Source organism: Montipora capricornis, chromosome 4, assembly GCF_036669925.1.
Source record: "Montipora capricornis isolate CH-2021 chromosome 4, ASM3666992v2, whole genome shotgun sequence".
In the NCBI taxonomy this organism is placed as follows: Eukaryota; Metazoa; Cnidaria; class Anthozoa; order Scleractinia; family Acroporidae; genus Montipora; species Montipora capricornis.
This window is the reverse complement of record NC_090886.1, coordinates 18920834-18925833: the sequence shown is the minus strand read 5'-3', so window position 1 is coordinate 18925833 and position 5000 is coordinate 18920834. Positions and strand designations below refer to the sequence as shown.

General features: G+C 41.5%; 1 protein-coding gene across 2 annotated transcripts in view; it reads left to right on the top strand.

Moving 5' to 3' along the window:
• LOC138045748 (CAP-Gly domain-containing linker protein 1-like) overlaps positions 1-5000 on the top strand; it is a 310682-nt gene that overhangs the window by 252414 nt on the left and 53268 nt on the right. The window lies entirely within an intron of this gene.

Here is a 5000-nt window from a genome sequence, read left to right as displayed (position 1 = left end):
GTGGAGCGTGTTGAACGGGTGTACATTTGTCATCGATGACAAAACTCGCGTTGCCAATGTGCCCTAAGCCTTCAAATACGTCTTTGTACGTGCTTAGTATTTCCTCGCGGCTGAGAGTTTGTCTCTGCGACGCTGTGTAGTGGAGCTATATTCAACTGAATAAGTCCGAGCTTCTGACAAGTTTCTGCAGACAGTAGGTGTTTATTGTTGGCCTCTATCACTTGAAATACAAGATCTTCGGTGATTGGCCTGGTTGGGTTGTTGTGGTTTTCCACTGTCAATGCTGTGGCTCCGATGGGCTTCATCAACAATCCATCAAACAACCGAAGTTTGACCTTGGAGCTTTGCAAAGGCGGATTTCCGGTGTGCGTGATTCTGGATAAGTCATTGTAACTCATGACGTTACATGTTGCTCCTGTGTCTAGTTGGCACTCTAGTTGCATTCCTAATTGGTCGGAATTGCTTAGAAAGTTCAGTCTTGCGAAGAGCTGTTTTCCTTGTGCTTTGACTGAAGCCACATCTTCAATGCGAAATATCGGTTCTTCGTCTGATTTGTCGACAGCGCAAACATCACGTGTGCTTTGTTTTGAAGATAAACAAACCAAGGCGAAGTGATTTTCATTCCCACACGAGTTGCATGTTTGGCCGAAGTCCAGGCAATCTTTGAGCTTGTGATCTAGTAGTCTTCCACAGTGGTAACACTTTCGTTTCGAGCTGTTGTGGCTTTTCGCGGCCGGTTGACGGTCCTTCGTAGCACACAGTTTTGTCTTGCCGCCGTTGAGAGGCGTCTTGTTTGACTTTCTGTGGGTCTTTCCATGGACGGCATGTACCTCTTCGATTTCTTTCGAAGACGCCTTCATGGACTTCAGTTGAATGTTCGCAATTTCACTCAAATGGCAAATGTTCACGGCTTTGTTTAGCGTAAGATTCTTTTCCTTGAATAGACATAGCTTCGTTGATTGATCGCTAATTCCTAGCACAAATTTGTCGAGTATAAGTTCTTCTGTGAGAGTCCCAAATTGACATGACGATGATAGTTTTCTGATTACAAATTCATCCACGGTTTTTTCGGCGTTTTGTGAACACATGTTGAATACATAACACTACATTGCGTTTAGGTTTGAAATATGCTTCGAGTGCTTCGACGCATGTCTTGACATCCTTTCCTCTGTCAGGTTTTCCCCAGCCATCTCTTGGGTATTTCACGCTGGGTGCTGATGAAGAAGTGCTGCTCATAACATTCATAATCCTCTTTTTTTCTTTTGGTGTAAATTTTGTCCGGATCAGGATCTATCACCACTTGATCGCGTCCACTTTTCACGTATTCCTCCACTCCGCAATGGCATTTTTTAAAAAAGGGTAACTGAGAAACCTTGAAAAATCAAAGCCTTGTGATTACCGTTTTACATGCAAAGGTTTAGTGTTACGCTTAAGGGAATCCCCATGACACTGCGTGGCGCAACTAAAAACCGCAACTCTTTGCTCTTCAGCGAAGAAGGATTTAGCCCAGCTAACGAGGCTCCGGGAATGTCATCTTTGGTAAGAATAACTGAGGCATTCACTGCACCACTTGAGGACGCCATTTTCGGGAGGATTTAGCTCTGATAACACCGGAATATCATATGACATAAATCTGCTGACAGCCGCTACTAAAAATTTTCCAGACTGATATACGGCCTACCAAACCTCGCTTTCATGTATTAGAACCTACAATAGGTCGTTCTGCGTTTCCGCCATTTTTGAATACGGTGTATGAGGACCTGAAATAATAATAATAATTATTATTATTATTTATTTATTTATTATTATTGTTCATTCACAGCAACTATTGCTAGAGTTTTCCTTGAAGCCAAGTCACAACTAGTAACCTCAGGATTCAAGGACCTTTCTCAAGATTGTTGCTGTACCAAGAAGAATGGGCTTCTGTAATAGATCAATCCCAACATCCACTCCAATTTCTTCCAAATTTGCATTCAAGGCCCTTGGGATGGTCCCAAGGGCGCCCACTATGAGTGGGATAACTTAACTTTAACCTGCCAAATCCTCCTAATTTGCCTTGCTAGATGGTACTGGATGGTACTTTTCAAACTTTTCATCTTGAATCTGCTCCACTCTAGCATCTTGTGGTATGGAGAAATCAACAATTTTGCACATTTTTTTCGCCTTGGCTACCACCAGCAGATCTGGTCTTCTTGCTGTGATCATTTTATCAGTCTTTATCGTAAAATACCACAAAATTTTCCAATCGTGATTTTCTAAGACACATTCTGTGGCTGTGTTCATACCACCTTTCGGCATGTTCAAATCACTTTGCTCCACAGAGGTCCCAGTGGATAGCTTTCCCCATGTTATCATGTCTCGTCTTGTACTCTCTCTGTGGCAGTAATGATGTGCATGACACTTTCATCTTCCTTTTTGCACATTTTGCATGTAGGGCTGTTTTGTGACTTGTCAATCTTTGTTTTGGCTGTTATGACTAGTTTCAGTCTTCGCATGTACTAATGTCTAAAAACGTCCTTCATGTCTTGTTCCTTCACTTTATCCAGTTCCAATATCCCTAGGTACTTTTATATCCCTCTTCACACACCTTAATTGTCTCCCCATTCACAAGTTGAGTACACTCTTTCTTTCTCAGCTTACCCCTCTTCAGAACTGTCACTCCACACTTTTTTATGCCAAATTCCATTCCTGTCTAGATTAAAAGCCTGGACTGTGGATACCAGGCCATCTACAACAGCTCTTTTTTGTTTTTAGCAAAGAGCATCAGGTCATCCATGAAGAGCGTGTTGTTCACTTTCATGTCATCCAGCATTTATCCTGCTTTGGCTTTCCTTAAGATCTTTGTTATTGGTACCATACGCAGTTCAAACGGCAGCAGTGATCGGCTGTCACCCTGGAATATGCCTCTTCTAACGTTTACCATACCTAATGTTTGTCCACAAGATGTTAGTTCGGTGTTCCAGCTCCTCGTCGATCTTTCAACAAAGGCGATTACATTTGGCACTGCTTTGGCAAGTTTTAGGCTCTCGATAATCTAAGAATGTCTTGCTGTGTTCACTTTATCAGTTTGTATTGTAAAATCCCACAAAATGTTCCAATCATTATTTTCTAAGACACTTTCTGGGCTGTGTTTATACCACCTTTCTGCATGTTCAAATCCCTTTCCCCATGTTATAATGTCTCTTCTTGTACTCTTTCTGTGGCATCTTCCTTTTTTGCACATTCTGCACGTAGGGTTGTTTTGTGACTAGCCAATCTTTGTTTTGGTCAGGGTTGTTCTCAAGGCCTGATCCAGGGCTGCAGTATTTAGGCTCTCTGTTTCTATTTTCAAGTATCCTTCCTGTAGCCACAGCCAAGATTTTGGTGTCTACAACATCTCCAGTCTAATAAACTGGCCATGCATCACCTTTTGAGAACACTCATTTTTCCTTTGTTTGTGCTTTCTCTTTTTGAAATGGTCTGTGCTCTCGAGCACACATTTTTCTGTTACTCTGATTTAGCTGAGAAGTGTTGAAGCGCTCCTAGATACGTAGTTCTCTAAGCCTACTATTGACTGATCAACAGCATCTTCTACTGAGATCAAGCCTCAACCGCCATCTTTCCTGCTGACAATTCGCAACTTCAATGTATTGTCTCCTGGATGTAGTGCTTCCTTTATCGTGATCACTTCCTTGTCCTTCTATCCATCTCTGTTAGTTCCTCATGTCTCCAAACATTAAATGCCCCTGAGTAACGTATAAGTGAAACAGCCCAAGTGTTGATTGCAAGGATCTTGTTGCCACCATTGAGTTTTGATCTCAGAACCTTTCTCACACTCTGTCCTTACTTTAGCTTTCATCTTATCATGCTGGAACTCATCGCGCTCGAGTGTCCCAAGGTACTTGTGGCTCTGACCTTCTTCCAATGAGTTGACTATTTTGCCATGAGGCAGCTCAATTCCCTCTGACGTTATTACTCTGCCTTTCTTAATGACCAGATGCACACACTTCATTTCGAAACTCCATTCCAACATCCGTACTCATAACCCAGACTGTATGAACAAGTGATTGTAAACCTTGTTGGGTCTCACCCATGAAGAAGACATGGTTAATCTTGGTCTCACCCTTACCAATTTCATACGAAAATCTGGCTTAGCGTTGCACTAGTGAAAATGGCGTCATAGATAGTACAAACAGCACTGGTGAAATTGTATTGCCTTGGAAGATTCCTCGTCTGATTGGAACCTTTTAAAGGATAGAACCATTTGAGGTCAGTTCGACATCCAATGTCTTCATGCTGTTTCTAAGGGACCGATAGATGTTCTCTGCAACCCCAAACATATCCATACAGTCCAGTAGCCACGCACAAGGTAGTAAGCATTACGTTAATCGATCCAAGCCACAGCCAAGTTCTTCTGGCGTAGCTTAGCTTTCCTCGTCACCATTCTGCCGATAAACAGCAAATCATGGGTGGGTCTTGAATTCTTCTTACGCTCTTTCTGCTCCTCTGTGAGTGTTTTTACATTGTAGGAATTAATAGATCTCATCTACTAAGACACCAGTCAGAAGCTTCCACATTAGTGGCAGGCAAGTTATTGGTCTGTAATTACTCGCTCCTGTTCCTTTGCTTTTTTCTTTCTGAATCATCATCATCATCATCATCATCATCATCATCATCATCATCATCATCATCATTATTATTATTATTATTATTATTATTATTATTAACATAATGTTCTGGCTGTTGCCATCTTTTCTTCTGTTAGGCGGGTCATAGCAAATGACCAAAGGCTAACAAAATTATCTCTTCTTTACATTTCCAACACTTTCCTCAATATCCTTGCAGTTCCCAACAAGGCAGTGTTGTTGTTATTGTTATTATTATTATTATTATTATTATTATTATTATTATCGTCGTAGTAGAACAAGTCCAATTAAACAGCCACAATTGTAAGCAACTCAGGATGACCTCAGCTCATGCCTATTGGTACACTAGTAGATAGGCAAGAGCTAGTGATGGTA